We start from the raw sequence: 16,862 nt of genomic DNA, 5'->3' as shown, positions 1-16,862 counted from the left end.
AAAAAATCAATTCCTCCATCTATCAACTCGACACAACCTTCCAGACAACTATCCCCTCTTCTTCAATGACACTCAACTGTCCCCCTCTTCTACATTGAACATCCTCGGTCTGTCCTTTACTTATAATCTGAACTGGAAACTTCACATCTCATCTCTAGCTAAAACAGCTTTTATGAAGTTAGGTGTTCTGAGACGTCTCCGCCAGTTTTTCTCACCCCCCCAGCTGCTAACTCTGTACAAGGGCCTTATCCGTCCATGTATGGAGTATGCTTCACATGTCTGAGGGGGGTTCCACTCATACTGCTTTTCTAGACAGGGTGGAATCAAAAGCTTTTCGTCTCATCAACTCCTCTCCTCTAACTGACTGTCTTCAGCTTCTCTCTCACCGCCGCAATGTTGCATATCTAGCTGTCTTCTACCGCTATTTTCATGCTAACTGCTCTTCTGATCTTGCTAACTGCATGCCTCCCCTCCTTCCGTGGCCTCGCTGCACAAGACTTTCTTCTTTCTCTCACCTCTATTCTGTCCACTTCTCTAACGCAAGAGTTAACTAGTATTCTCAATCATTCATCCCTTTCTCTGGTAAACTCTGGAACTCCCTGCCTGCTTCCGTATTTCCACCTTCCTATGACTTGAATTCCTTCAAGAGGGAGGTTTCAAGACACTTATTCATCATTTTTTGACCACTGCTTTGACCCCTGTATGGGACTGGCATTTCAGTGGGCATTTTTTTTATTACATTTTTGTTGCCCTTGGCCAGTGTCCTTCCTACATAAAAAAAAAAAAAAAATAGTAGTAGTAGTAGCAGTAGTAGTAGTAGTAGTAGTAGTAGTAGTAATGCTATTTTTCATATATTTAGTAATTTTTTTTTTTCATATTAATATTTATATTTATATTTTTTGTTTTGTTTTGACATTCATACGAATGCTATAAAGGTGAAGCATAGAAATTTATTTGATTAATTAATTAATTTATATATCTATTTATTTTGATTTTTTAAATTAATTAATTAATTTATTTTTATTATTATTATTTTTTTTTTTTTATGTCTCTATGATAAGCAAAGCATTATAGAATTTATGAAAGCACATATCCTCTAGAGTCTTGCCCTACAAAAGATTCTGTAAAGTAAAAAATAAAGGGAATAAGTGTCAGTGACGTTTGATGAATAGAGGAAGGCGTGGCAGAAATTACCATAAAACGTATATAAATGAAAATTTATCTTCCTCGTATTTTCCAACTTGCGTTTGCTTCTTGAAAATTTAACTGGGTGGGTCATATAGCAGACATATTGTTCTTTCCTCCATTGTAGTTTGTTTCCAGCAAGCCCCCTAAATAAAGTTTCTGTTTTTTTTTTTTTTTTTTTTTTTTAAAGAAATGAGGAATTACATTCTAACGCTGATCACTGAGCGGAGCGTAGACGAGCTGCTATCCTCAAGGACGTTACCTCTCTCTCTCTCTCTCTCTCTCTAAATAAGACTTTAAATAAAAAGAATATATATATATATATATATATATATATATATATATATATATATATATATATATATATATATATATATATATATATATATATATATATATATATATATATATATATATATATATATATATATATATATATATTAAAAGACAATGAATATCCTCTGGGGAAGGGGTGACAATCCTTATTTAACCCTTAATTTCAGTTGAATTTTGACAAGTCTACGTTAAAATGTTTCCATTTTTCTGCAGTGATAAAGAAACGTAGAGGGTTAGCTAATATATTTAATTGTTAATTGTATCTTTTTTTCTTTCTTTTTTTCATTTATTCTTTTATTAATTTTTCTTTTCATTGCTTAATTATGCATTATGCCGACACTGCAGGTTACAATTGCAGATATTGCAAGTATTTTTGACACAATACAAGTACATCCAGCTAAACTATTGCTACAGTATAGAGAGAGTATTTCGATTACATACCTTATTCTTCATCTTCTTTTCTTCTTTTTTTTTTTTTAATAAATATAATAATAAATAAATAAGTAAATAGGTATTGTCAAATGAAATCGTCGAGATTACGCAGGGGTTTCGGGCAATACTTGGATGGGTGACTACACAAGCCTCATCTGTCTGAAAAAAAAATAAATAAATAAAAAAAATAAGAATAAGAATAGGGAGAATGAACGAAAATTTTAAGTAATAAAGATAACAGTAAGAATTATTATAACAAGAATAAGAAAAATTACAATAAAGGAATATAAAAAAAAAGAAAGAAAGCATCCCATGTCTTTCTTCCTAATTGTCATAGAAGGGTGAATTCTTTTGTATATTTTCCAACATTTCCAATACAACGATATGAATGGGGGAAGAAAGAATAAGAATAATAGAAAGAAGGCCTCCCAACACCTAGTTCTCCGGTCTTGGCCAATTAGCTAACGGCGGGATCAGCGCAGTTAAGCAGGGGGTCCGGGAAGAACTTGGATGGGTGACCACAAAAGCCTCATCTCTCTGAGAATAGAAAAAAATAGCAATAAGAATGAGGAGAATGAACGAAAAACGAAAATAATAAAATAACAATAACAACTATAATAAAAAAAAGAAGATTAAGAATAAAAAGAACAAAAATAAGGGAAAAAAGTAATAATATATCTCTCTTGCTAATTGTCGTAGAATTATGAATGAAGGGTTAATTTTAGTGCATATTTTCCAACATTTTCAGCACAACAATGCAACAACAATACAGGAAAGAATAAGAATAAGAGAAATAAGCCCTCCCAACACCTTGTTCTCCGCTCTTGACCAATCAGCTGACGGCGGGATCAGCAAGGTTAAGCAGGGGGTCCGGGCAGAACTTGGATGGGTGACCGCACAAGCCTCATCTCTCTAAAAGTAGGATAAATAAGAATAAGATAAGGAAGAATAATAAAAAAAAATGAAAATAATAAAGATAACAATATTAATTATGACAAGAATAAGAAAAAAATAGAATAAAAAGAATGAAAAAAATAAGAATATCACAACTTTCTTGCTAATTGTCTTAGAATTTTAAATGACATGTCAGTTCTGCTGTATATTTTCCAAGATTTGTTATGAATGAGGGAAGAAAGAATAAGAATAAGAATAAGAATAAGAACAAAATGAATTAGACTAACAATAATGATCACATCTTTCATGCGGTGACTGCGTGGGCGATGAGCCTCACTGGACGTTTCTGACCAATCACAAGGCAGGGTTGGAGTCGTCGGGCCCACCCGATTCATATATAAAGGGATTTTGTGGGAAGCGCGGGCCGTCAAGAAATAAATGTACCCAGCCCCCGACCAACCCAGCAGCCACCAACACCAGCAGAACATCCTCCAGCAGCAGTCACCACCACGTCAGGACCCCTGAAGATCATAGTGTCTCCCACTCGCGGCTTCGAGACAGCTGTACATCTGGCAGAAGCTGTGAATCAGAAAATGATGAGGGAGAGGAATCAGAAATGCACGCAGATGAAGTTTTTGGCTTCAGGAAAAGTACTGATGACTCCTCCCGACCAGGACGCTGCCGACTACTTACTGCAACTTCGAGAAGTGGACGGTCAGCAGATCCAACTCAGACCCACAGGCCAAAACACCAGCAAGGGTGTACTACTTCGCTACCCGATATTGATGCCACTCTCGATAATAGAACGACACCCTATGGTCCTGGAGGCCAAAAGATGCAGGATCTACAATGGAGAACCGACTCGGCAAGTCGAAATCACGGTGAAGGGGCCTCTCCCTGGCGAACTGGATCTCGAGAGCTGGGGCACTTTTTACACAAGGCCTTTCAGCCGCGAGCCCCTCCGCTGCTACAGATGCCAGCGTTTCGGCCATCACAAAAACATTTGCACCTTCCCCTTCAGGTGCGGGATCTGTGCAGGGGATCACGACACCGACCACTGCATCACGAAGCACAAGAACGGGGAGGAGACCACCACCAAATGCCCCAACTGCCAGGAAACCCACCATGCTTGGCACAGGAGCTGCATAACCAGGAGGACAATCGTCGACGCCCAGAAAACTTCACAGCAGAACTTCATGGTGTCTCACCGCCCAGCACTGGCAGCAACGTCCACTTGGGGACAACAAACAACAGCAGCCCACTCCCAGACAGCACCCACAGGCAGCACTCACGAATTTCCGGCACTAGGACAGGAAGTAAGGAGACGAAACAACGCCCCCAGAACGAGAATCCATGCTCCACCACCGGCACATCATCCTCCGAGTCAGCAAGCTCCAACACACCAAGCCACATATCCAGCACCACAGGAACAGTTTGTTCTCACCAAGAGCGACCTGAAGCAGATGTTCGCGTCCTTGGCAGGAGCACTGGCCACGATGTTGGGCAAAACAATAGAGGAAGACAAACTAGAGACTCTCGCAGACACTGTAATAGAAACAAGCCTGAAGAAGCAAGCCCCCAGAGCTCCAGCAACAACACAAGCAACGCCACCGACCCCAGGACAAACCCCGGCAACAGCAGCCATAGAGGAGGAGAAGAAGGCACTCGGTCTGACGTCCACACGCCCCAAGCAGCAACAACAACAAGCACAAGGAATAATCAACCCACCAACCGGCAACAACAACGAGCTCCAGCACCAGCAACCCACCAAAATGAAACAGTCTGCTTCCTGCAATGGAACATAAACGGACTCAGAGGAAAGCAACATCTGCTGATGGCTGACGCTAAAGCAGAACACAGGGATGTGATACTACTGCAAGAAACCATACTTCCACACGACCCCTACCGCATAATACGAGGCTACAGAGCATTTCACAGTGCACGAGAAGAAGGGCGAACCAGGGGATGCACAATACTTGTGCGCGATTGCATCCCTTGCACACAAATAGCTAACCCTATTGATTGCGGAGAAGGGGTGGAGGTAGTGGCAGTCATCATCAAGTTACAACATATTGAGCTCACAGTCTACAACATATACAACAACCCAGCTAGCGAAAACTTTGATATCAGCGAGGTCCTCGCCTTATGTGCCACCACACATACATTCATTGGAGGAGATTTCAACGCCCATCACAGGAACTTTGGCTCAAGACAGCAGAACAGAAACGGCCATCACATCGTAGAAGTCATGGCCAATCTTCCAGAAGTGAAACTACTCAACTCCAAAGAACCTACACATATAGCTGGTGGCATCCTGGATCTCACTTTCATCTCCGATACTCTACTCCAGGAAGCAAAATGGGGACTACACCCACATCTCTCCAGTGACCATTTCGCCACGTGCACCACACTAAACTTCCCTCAACTACAGAGACCAGCACATGTCCCAAAATGGAAGATCAAAGAAGCGAACTGGTCTAGTTTTCGAGATGCCTTTCAAAGGAACCTTAACAACATCCCCAGTACCGACCAACTAGATGAAATGGAAGGACGACTCGTCACCGCCCTCCACCAAGCAGCCGACACCGCCATTCCAAAAACAAAACCGACAACTAAAAACCACAAAGACAGGTGGTATTATAACCCCGAAGTACGGGAGTACAACCACAGGATAAATCAAGCCAGAAAACTACACAGACTGTACAAAACAGACACCACGAGACAACTCTTGCGAGCCGCCATCAACATTGCAAAGGACGCCATAAAGAAAATAAAAATTGAGAAATGGCTTGACTGGTGCTCCTCCTGGAATCCCCACACCAGACTAGGAAAAATGTGGAGAAACATTCACATGGCCAGTGGGAAAGTGCCTGCCAGACCACCACTCCATCCAGACCCCAATGGAGAGGCAAACAGACTGGTAGACTCTTTTGCCACCAGAAGCTCCCACACTCAGCTACCCCAAGAAACACGCGACTTCCAACAGCGGCTGAGAGAAGAAAGGCTGGAAACTGTCCGCAGGGCGTGCTTGGAAGAGGCGCCGACAGACACGCCCTTCACACCACAGGAGCTCAAGGCCACACTAAAACCTCGTCGGGACACGGCAGCAGGGACGGACAGGATAACCTATTCCATGATAAGAGAAGCCGGAGAACCCGCCCACCAAGAACTCCTGCGAGTTGTTAATGCCTCGTATGACGCGGGCAGACTGCCATTATCATGGAAACGGGCCAACATTGTCCCGATCCCTAAACCGAACGACCCGGGGAGCCATAGACCCATCTCCCTCCTTAGCTGTTTGGGAAAAACGGCAGAGAAAATGATGCTGGCACGCCTTCAGTTTGCAACAGGGGACCTGCATCAACATATATACGCCTACACCCCGAACAAAGGCACCAGAGACTGCCTCACCGAGCTGATGACAACAGTAACTAGCAGAAAAGCAGCAGTTGTCTTTGTGGACTTAGAAAAGGCCTTTGAGCTTGCAAGCGCTCCAGCGATCCTGGAGTCGCTTGCAAAACGGGGAGTCAAAGGCAAGCTACTGAAATGGACTCAGGATTTCCTTCAGGAAAGAAAAGCGACAGTCACCTTCCAAGGTAAAACTTCCCACACCAAGACCTTCAAAAATGGGACGCCTCAGGGAAGTATATTAAGTCCCTTCCTTTTCAACATCCTTATGGAAAATCTGGTGACACTCGATCTAGGCGCCAATATAAAAATCCTATGCTATGCTGACGACATAGCCATCGTCACCACAGGTCCCAGATATGCACACAGGGCACAAAGAGCCATCACCCGCATCTCCCAAGAATGCCAGCGTCTTGGGATGAAGATCAATGCCATGAAGACCAAGGCACTTCATCTTGGCTCAAGGAAGACACTTCCTCCACTACGGCTCCATGACTCTGATATTGCATGGGTGGGAAGCCATCCATATCTTGGGGTTTGGATGGATCCCCACCTCACCTTCAAGAGCCATGTCGCTGCCACAGCAGGTAAGGCAAAAGCCAGACTGAACATCATGAGAGCCATCACAGGACTGAAAAGAGGCGCCAACTATCAAGTGCTGCGAACTTATTATATCCAAGCAGTGAGGTCGGTCATAGAATACGGCGCCCCATGCCTCTCCACCGCCAGCACAACAGCCATCACCTCCCTGGAGATGCTGCAAAACCAAGCCTTGCGCCTCATGGTTGGAGCACCAAAATGGACAAGGATTTGCACTCTCCAAGTTGAAACCAACATCCCTCCTCTGGCAACAAGACTGAAAGCCGTCAGCACCGCCCACCTCGGCAAGCTCCTCAGACAAGAGACCACGTCAGAGAAGACAGAGAGCATCAGGCAAGCCCTCGTCCAGGACAGGGACCTGTTCACTAAGAAGACATGGGCCTCCACAGCAGCGGACAGCATCAAGACACTACACGTCCAACACTTTTTCACTCAATTCAAAGCAGACACACCACACGAAGATTACACCCCACCACCGCCATGGACACCACATGTTCCCCATACGTCAGCTCTCAAACCACCGACAGCCAAGGCCAAGCTCAGCAGTGCGGAGCTCTCAGCACTAGCCGAAGAGGCCTTGCAGTCAGCACCCTCCAGAGACGCTGATGTATACTATACAGACGGCTCAGTTGACCGCGAGACCAACACCGCAGCTTCTGCTTTCGTCCATGAGGAGGAAACAGCTCTCTTCCGGCTTCCTGACGGGTCGTCTACTCTGCAGACTGAGCTCCTGGCTATACTTAAAGCGCTCCAACACTCTGAACCAAGACAGAAGCCAGTCACCATCCACACGGACTCCCTGGGCTGCATCCAGGCACTGACAAGAGGGACACCAAGAGATAATGTGGGCCTGATCACTGCCATTCTGGTCACGGCCAGACGCGTCCTGGCAAACGGCAGGGCCGTGCATATCAATTGGGTCCCAAGTCACACAGGCATCCCAGGGAACGAGGAGGCCGACACAGCCGCAAAAAACGCCCTAAGTCTTCCCAATGTCACTGCAAAAATACCGCCAAGTCTCTCCAGCCTGAAGAACAACATTAAAGCGGTGACTCGCCAGGAAGCTCGGGACAACATGAGACAATGGGCCAGTGCGGGATCACCAAGTGCTTACTGGTACCTACAGGCATTACAAAATCCCGACCCCCTTCCGCTAAACCTGGAGAGGGAATCCAGAGTGAACCTACACAGACTCCGTCTAGGTTACAAATGCTTCAGTGAGTTACAAAACACCTATGACACTTGTCCACACTGCCACACACAGACCATGTCCCCACTCGTACACTACATTGAAGATTGTCCAGCAACAGGGACAATGCTCAACAGAAATAGTGGCACCGCTCCAGATATACTGAGACATACACCACAAGACACACTCATAGAGCTAGTACGGACGTACCCTCCACCTCGTTAACACAAACACACACACATACACTCACACCGTCACCATCGTCTTCGGACATCTTGCTGTTAGGATAGCTGTGGCTCTGCCAAAAGCCCAAGAGAAAAAGAACTAACCTCAAACCTAAGATCTTCATACCACCTGTTTCCCCGGGCCGCCGAAAGGCAAAGGCCCGCGTCACTCCAACGTGACAAATCTCAAAAAAAAAAAAAAAAAAAAAAAAAAAGGAAGCGCGGGCAGACTCAGCTGAGTGTTCGTTGTGAGTTGTTGTTACCACAACTATGGCACGTACCAAGCAAACGGCTCGCAAGTCCACTGGTGGCAAGGCGCCCCGCAAGCAGCTTGCTACAAAGGCAGCTCGCAAGTCTGCTCCAGCCACTGGAGGTGTCAAGAAACCCCACCGTTACAGGCCTGGAACCGTTGCTCTCCGTGAGATCCGCCGTTATCAGAAGAGCACTGAGCTGCTTATCAGGAAACTGCCTTTCCAGCGCCTGGTGCGTGAAATTGCTCAGGATTTCAAGACTGACCTCCGCTTCCAGTCCTCTGCTGTCATGGCTCTCCAGGAAGCTTCCGAGGCTTACCTCGTGGGTCTGTTTGAGGATACCAACCTGTGCGCCATCCATGCCAAGCGCGTGACTATCATGCCAAAGGACATCCAACTGGCTCGTCGCATCCGTGGCGAGCGTGCCTAAGAAGTCATCCACGAATGATCTTCATAACAGCAATATCTAGGCCCTTTTTAGGGCCAAACATCTCTTTCATTAAAGAATTTTCATAGACAATCTGTTTGGTTTTGTGGAAGAAAATATTTATTTTCCATCTTTCAGTATCAGGTATCGACTTTCAACTCAATATCCTTCCCCCCTTTTTTTTTTTTTATATTATTATTATTATTCCCTCTTCCATGGCCATATCTCTTTCACTTGGGAGAATTTTTATCTTTCTTTATCTCTATTTTTTTTTTATCTTTTCTTTATCTCCACAGAATAATAATCACGATAATAATAAGCATAATAATAATAATAATAATAATAATAATAATAATAATAATAATAATAATAATAATGATACAATAATTATTATAATAATAATCATAATAAAAACAACAATATTAATATTATTAATAATGATAATAATAATAATAATAATAATAATAATAATAATAATAATAATAAAAATAATAATAATAATAATATTAATAATAATAACAATAATTATAATAATAATGCATTTGTCTATATCGTATCTTTTTTCCTTTTCAAGTGTGGCTCCAATGGAGCCGGGTATTATTTTATACTGGCAGCAGTATACTGGCCGCCTGTTTACTTGGAGGAGGTATACTTGGTAACAGCCTTGGTGCCTTCAGAAACAGCGTGTTTTGCCAGTTCACCAGGCAGAAGAAGACGGACAGCGGTCTGGATTTCCCGGCTGGTGATGGTGGAGCGCTTGTTATAGTGTGCCAGGCGGGATGCCTCGGCAGCGATGCGCTCGAAAATGTCATTCACGAACGAGTTCATGATTGACATGGCCTTGGAGGACACGCCAGTGTCTGGGTGGACTTGCTTGAGCACCTTGTAGATGTAGATGGAGTAGCTCTCCTTCCTCCTGCGCTTCTTCTTCTTGTCGCCCTTGGCAATGGCCTTCTGTGCCTTGCCAGCTTTCTTGGCAGCCTTTCCTGATGCTTTGGGAGGCATAGTGTCGCCGTACTGCTGTGAGAACGAGTGTGCGTTTTCTCAGTTGAAAAGTGGTATATATATTAGCGTGCCTACTCAGGATCAGGAGTCGCCACCTCAGCGAGCGTCCTGATTGGTCCAGACGCGCTCTGGGCCGATCTGATCTCGCGTATATATAGCCGTTTTTCCCAAAATTCACTACTTGCTCGCAGAGCTACCGACGAGGTTAGAGTACTCGCGCTCCTCATTTATCACCAACAACAACAACTACTACTACTACTACTACTACCACAACATCCATTATCATGTCTGGACGCGGCAAGGGAGGAAAGGTGAAGGGAAAGTCAAAGTCCCGTTCCAGTCGTGCTGGACTCCAGTTCCCGGTCGGCAGGATTCATCGCCTTCTAAGGAAAGGCAACTACGCCGAGCGCGTGGGTGCTGGTGCCCCCGTGTACCTTGCGGCAGTTATGGAGTACCTGGCTGCTGAAGTCCTTGAGCTTGCCGGCAATGCCGCCCGTGACAACAAGAAGACTCGCATCATCCCACGTCACCTGCAGCTGGCCATCCGCAACGACGAGGAACTTAACAAGCTCCTCTCCGGAGTCACCATTGCACAGGGGGGCGTGCTGCCCAACATTCAGGCCGTGCTCCTTCCCAAGAAGACTGAGAAGAAGTAAATAAAGGGCCTCCCTCCCCTTCAGCCAATATCACCATCAATCCGGCTCCTCTTCGGAGCCACACGTTCAAACATCTAGAGAGTTGTGTAGACTATACTGGTATATCAATAATAAGCAAGTAGTGTATTTATTTTCGAGTTAGTTATTTGTTATTATTATTATTATTATTTAGTCAGGCACGCAAGTGACCGAGAATAAATATGTATACTATATTTCTACTAATGTACCTGCTGTGTGTCACAGTGGAGAGTTGATTAGATGTGTTGCCTATTGTGATATGTTGAGCGTCTTTTTCATCTCAATGTATATTTTGTTTTATGAGAAACTGAGAACGATGAGGGGCGTGATCATTGAAATAAGTCAATGATAATAATAATAATAATAATAATAATAATAATAATAATAATAATAATAATAATAATAATGATAATAATAATAATAATAATAATAATAATAATAATGATAATAATAATAATACTTGGAGAAGACCTGATGAAGTGAGAAAGATGGTTATAATTAATAATGGTTTCTTTTCTTAGCTCAGATAGTGATAGTGAACATGGTTATGAGAAAGTAGTAGTAATAATAGTAGTCTATGGTCCTTCTTTCTTTTCATGTTTGTGGACCTTAAAAAGGTCCGGGAGATGATGTTATTCAATGATGATAATGCAAGCTGAATAGCTGGCACCATCTCAATAATGGAGCGATTTAACCACCAAATCCGTACAGGGTACGGCCCTGACGCTTGAGGGCGTAGACAACGTCCATGGCAGTAACGGTCTTACGCTTGGCGTGCTCGGTATAGGTGACAGCATCCCTGATAACGTTCTCAAGGAACACCTTGAGCACCCCACGAGTCTCCTCGTAGATGAGACCAGAGATGCGCTTGACGCCACCTCGGCGAGCTAGACGACGGATAGCAGGCTTGGTGATTCCCTGGATGTTATCACGCAGAACCTTACGGTGACGCTTGGCGCCTCCCTTTCCAAGACCCTTGCCTCCCTTGCCGCGGCCAGTCATGGTGATGAGAGCTGCTAGTACGACGTCCGAACGGTCTAACAGGAAGCTCACGAATGTGCCTCAAAATTTTTGTCGCGCGGTATATATTGAGCCAGAGCGGTCGTGCGTGTAGTAAATTACTATTTTCCCTGTTTTTCTCACTTAATTTAACATTATCGGGTCATATGCATAGGTTTTCTGTTTCAGTGTTGACCCTGCAACTGCACATTTATGACTAAATTCACATACACAAGCACAAATGTGAATAAAACTCAATATAAAGGTGGAGGGGTTGCAAGATTTTCCGGCGCGCTAAGGCATGCCGAGATAATATACCTTCTCCCCTGACTCTTTTCTTGTAGGCATGCGCAAGATTCATTCAGTATCAAGTAATGTTTCAACTGAATTCATATTCTAATTTTCAGAAACTATCTTCCATTTGGTAGCATAACCAGTTTCCCCTCTTCTAGTTGGAAGAAAAAACAAATATATTTATTAACACTAACTCCTTGCTCTTCCAGTATGGTTTATGTATATATATATATATATATATATATATATATATATATATATATATATATATATATATATATATATATATATATATATATATATATATATATATATATATATATATATATATAATTATAACTATACTATGAAAAGCGTTGCTTTCATAACTAAGCAGGAGAACATCATCTTCAAATAGTCGATAAGTCAAGCTCATCAGAGCCAACGACCACACCACGTTGAATACACCGCTTCTCGTCTGATCAGCGAAGTTAAGCAACGTTGGGTCCGGTTAGTACTTGGATGGGTGACCGCCTGGGAACACCAGATGTTGTTGGCATTCCAACATTTTTATTTCCTTATTTATTCATCATTTTGCATTTTTTTCCCTCCCTTGATGATAAAACAATGCAATAAGGCAAGCAGAAAAGAAAAACAAATAATAAAATGCTTCCATTGACAAATAAAGCATCTCTCTCTCTCTCTCTCTCTCTCTCTCTCTCTCTCTCTCTCTTTCTCTGTGTGTGTATATATATATATATATATATATATATATATATATATATATATATATATATATATATATATATATATATATATATATATATATATATATATATATCCTTATTATTCTTTTCATAGATTCTTTTCAAGATCAACGAGGTTAAGCAACGGCTCTGGGCAAAACGTGGATGGGTGACTACACAAGCTTCATCCCGCAACTGGATCAGGATCACGGGTCCCCGTCCCAGCCAGTTCTGTGATTGGCCCAGACATTCCTGGGCCGAGAGCACACTTAACTACTGCTACCACCTCACATCATCATTGTTCTTAATAATAAATTCTTCTTCTTCTTCTTCTCCTTATCATTATTACTATACAAATAATAATGATAATGATAATAAATTAATAATAATAATAATAAGAAGAAGAAGAAGAAGAAAAAGAAGAAGAAGAAGAAGAAGAAGAAGAAGAAGAAGAAGAAGAAGAAAAAGAGGAAGAAAATAATAATAAGAATAAAAATAAAATAAAATAATTATAATAAAAAATAAATAAATAAATGAAAATATAATATTAAAAGAAGAAAAACAAGAAGAAGGAGAAGAAGAAGAAGAAGAAGAAGAAGAAGAAGAAGAAGAAGAAGAAGAAGAAGAAGAAGAAGAAGAAGAAGAAGCAGAAGAAAAAAAAAATAAGAAGAAGAAGATTAAGAAGAAGAAGAAGAAGAAGAAGAAGAAGATGAAGAAGAAGAAGAAGAAGATGAAGAAGAAAAAAGAGAAACAGAAGAAGAACAAGAAGAAGAAGATAGTGTAATCTTCTAATAGTCGGAAACTCAAGCTCACCAAGGCCAACGACCACACAACGTTGAATACACCGCTCCTCGTCTGATCAGCGAAAAAAAGCAACGTTGGTTCCGGTTAGTACTTGGATGGGTAACCGCCTGGGAACACCATATGTTGTTGGCATTCCAACATTTTTTTTTACTTATTCATTCATCATTTTGCATTTTTTTTTACCTCGCTTAATGCAATAAGGCAAGCAAAAAAATAAAATAAATAGATAAATAAAATACTTACAAATACTTACATAAAAGGATCTCTCTCTCTCTCTCTCTCTCTCTCTCTCTCTCTCTCTCTCTCTCTCGCTCTCTTTTATTATTAATTCTCATTCACGGTGTTATTCTTGTTATTGTTGTTGTTGTTGTTGTTGTTGTTGTTGCTGTTGTTGTTGTTGTTGTTGTTGTTGTTGTTGTTGTTGTTGTTGTTGTCGTTATTGTTGTTCTTGTTGTTGTTGTTGTTGTTGTTGTTGTTGTAGTTGTTGTTTTTATTGTTTTTCTTTTTCATCTAAAGTTTCTTTATTTTTATAGTATTAACATTATTATTTTAATATTGCTGTTATTAATATTATTATTACTACTATTCTTCTTCTTCTTCTTCTTTTTCTTCTTCTTCTTCTTCTTGTTTTTTTTTCTACTTCTTCTTCTTCCTCTTCTTCTTCTTCTTCTTCTTCTTCTTCTTCTTCTTCTTCTTCTTCTTATAATTATAATAATTATTATTATTATTATTATTATTATTATTATTAATTTTCTAAATTTCTTATTCCATTTATTTCATTTTTTTCAACTAATATAAATTATCATATGTTTTTATATTTTAAAGATTTGTGTTATATATTCATGGATTTTTTTTTATTTATTTATCTACTTATTTTTATTATTACTATTATTATTTATTTATTTATTAAATTTAACCTAACCTAACCTAACATAATGTAACATTACCTAAACTACCCTAAACTAACCCAAACTTAACATAACCTAAATTAGCTTAACCTAACTTTGTTGTTGCTGTTGTTGTTGTTGTTGTTGTTGTTGCTGTTGTTGTTTTTCTTCCTCCTTTCTTTTTATTGTTGTTCCTAACCTAACCTAACTTAACTTCACCTAACCTGACTAACCTAATCTAACTTAAATTAACATTACCTAACCTAATGTAACCAAACTTCACCTAAATGAACCTAACCTATAATATCCTAAATTAACCTAACCTAAATTAAGCAAAGCTGGCCTAACCTAACCTAACATAACCTAACTTAACCTAACCTAACCTAACATAACGTAACATCACCTAAACTACCCTAAACTAACACTAACAACCTAACCTAAATTAACCTAACCTAACCTAACTTAACCTGACCTGACCTAATCTAACCTAACTTCGCCTTACTTGAATTACATTCAAGTATCGATCAGTCAGTGGAGCCGAGGCTTGCTGGTTTTTCCCATCCTTCACAACCCAACCGACACATATACACACACACACATTCTCTCTCTCTCTCTCTCTCTCTCTCTCTCTCTCTCTCTCTCTCTCTCTCTCTCTCTCTCTCTCTCTCTCTCTCTCTCTCTCTCTCTCTCTCTCTCTAACTCCCTTCGTGATTTCTGGCATCTAGCCAAAAAGTATCTCCAATAACTTTGCTGCTTCTTCTTTCCCTACTCTATTTCAACCAGATGGCACCACTGCTATCGCATCTATTTCTAAAGCTGAAATCTTTGCTCAAACCTTTGCTAAAAACTCTACATTGGACGATTCTGGGCTTGTTCCTCCCTCTCCTCCACCCTCTGACAACTTCATGCCACCTATTAAAATTCTTCGCAATGATGTTTTCCATGCCCTCGCTGGCCTAAACCCTCGGAAGGCTTATGGACCGGATGGGGTCCCTCCTATTGTTCTCCGAAACAATGCCTCCATGCTTGCACCTTGCCTATTCAAATTCTTTCAGCTCTGTCTGTCAACACTACCTTTCCTTCTTGCTGGAAGTTTACTTACATTCAACCTGTTCCTAAAAAGGGTGACCGTTCTAATCCCTCAAACTACCATCCTATTGCTTTAATTTCCTGCCTATCTAAAGTTTTTGAATCTATCTTCAACAGGAAGATTCTTAAACATCTATCACTCCACAACCTTCTATCTGATCGCCAGTATGGGTTCCGTCAAGGCCGCTCTACTGGTGATCTTCTGGCTTTCCTTACTGAGTCTTGGTCATCCTCTTTTAGAGATTTTGGTGAAACTTTTGCTGTTGCCTTGGACATAATTATCAAAAGCTTTTGATAGAGTCTGGCACAAAGCTTTGATTTCCAAACTACCCTCCTACGGTTTCTATCCTTCTCTCTGTTTACTTCATCTCAAGTTTCCTTTTTGACCGTTCTATTGCTGCTGTGGTAGACGGTCACTGTTCTTCTCCTAAATCAATTAACAGTGGTGTTCCTCAGGGTTCTGTCCTGTCACCCACTCTCTTCTTATTATTCATTAATGATCTTCTAAACCAAACTTCTTGTCCTATCCACTCCTACGCTGAAGATACCACCCTGCACTTTTCCACGTCTTTTCATAGACGTCCAACCCTTCAGGAGGTAAACATATCACGCAGGGAAGCCACAGAACGCCTGACTTCTGATCTTTCTAAAATTTCTCATTGGGGCAGAACAAACTTGATATTGTTCAATGCCTCAAAAAATCAATTCCTCCATCTATCAACTCGACACAACCTTCCAGACAACTATCCCCTCTTCTTCAATGACACTCAACTGTCCCCCTCTTCTACATTGAACATCCTCGGTCTGTCCTTTACTTATAATCTGAACTGGAAACTTCACATCTCATCTCTAGCTAAAACAGCTTTTATGAAGTTAGGTGTTCTGAGACGTCTCCGCCAGTTTTTCTCACCCCCCCAGCTGCTAACTCTGTACAAGGGCCTTATCCGTCCATGTATGGAGTATGCTTCACATGTCTGAGGGGGGTTCCACTCATACTGCTTTTCTAGACAGGGTGGAATCAAAAGCTTTTCGTCTCATCAACTCCTCTCCTCTAACTGACTGTCTTCAGCTTCTCTCTCACCGCCGCAATGTTGCATATCTAGCTGTCTTCTACCGCTATTTTCATGCTAACTGCTCTTCTGATCTTGCTAACTGCATGCCTCCCCTCCTTCCGTGGCCTCGCTGCACAAGACTTTCTTCTTTCTCTCACCTCTATTCTGTCCACTTCTCTAACGCAAGAGTTAACTAGTATTCTCAATCATTCATCCCTTTCTCTGGTAAACTCTGGAACTCCCTGCCTGCTTCCGTATTTCCACCTTCCTATGACTTGAATTCCTTCAAGAGGGAGGTTTCAAGACACTTATTCATCATTTTTTGACCACTGCTTTGACCCCTGTATGGGACTGGCATTTCAGTGGGCATTTTTTTTATTACATTTT

General features: G+C 41.5%; 1 non-coding gene and 1 pseudogene across 1 annotated transcript; both read left to right on the top strand.

Annotated features, from left to right (window-relative positions):
• The first annotated feature begins 12,337 nt into the window (after positions 1-12,337).
• On the top strand, positions 12,338-12,456 carry LOC135108918 (5S ribosomal RNA). Its single transcript, XR_010272503.1, has one exon. It is a non-coding gene; the product is annotated as a 5S ribosomal RNA (ribosomal RNA).
• A 1,004-nt stretch (positions 12,457-13,460) lies between these two features.
• LOC135108804 (5S ribosomal RNA) lies at positions 13,461-13,579 on the top strand (annotated as a pseudogene).
• The last annotated feature ends 3,283 nt before the right edge of the window (positions 13,580-16,862 follow it).

The sequence above is a fragment of the Scylla paramamosain genome, chromosome 17 (genome assembly GCF_035594125.1).
Source record: "Scylla paramamosain isolate STU-SP2022 chromosome 17, ASM3559412v1, whole genome shotgun sequence".
NCBI lineage: Eukaryota > Metazoa > Arthropoda > Malacostraca > Decapoda > Portunidae > Scylla > Scylla paramamosain.
Note: the sequence above shows the minus strand (reverse complement) of the source record. Positions and strands in the feature narration are given on the sequence as shown.